The sequence below is a fragment of the Gavialis gangeticus genome, unplaced genomic scaffold (assembly GCF_001723915.1).
Source record: "Gavialis gangeticus isolate Ggan-Ray unplaced genomic scaffold, GavGan_comp1, whole genome shotgun sequence".
Classification (NCBI taxonomy): Eukaryota; Metazoa; Chordata; order Crocodylia; family Gavialidae; genus Gavialis; species Gavialis gangeticus.
Window position 1 is genome coordinate 33442720 of NW_017729000.1, and position 286 is coordinate 33443005.

Consider the following 286-nt stretch of genomic DNA (forward strand, 5'->3'; position numbering starts at 1 on the left):
TAGCATGGATGCATAGCAGGCAGATCATGCCTGATTCATCTGGTTTCATTTTATAACCAGGTCACAAAATGTTTTGATGCAGGAGTAGAGGTGGATGTCATTTTCTTAGATTTTAGGAAAGTCTTCAATACCGTATCTCATCACATTCTCATAAATAAATTAAGAGGCTTTGACTTAGATGCTTACATAATCCGGTGGGTGGCAAATTGGCTTGGGGGTCCCACTCAGAGAGTGGAAGTAGATGGGTTGGTATGGGCCTGGAAGGATGTGGGTAAAGGGGTCCCTC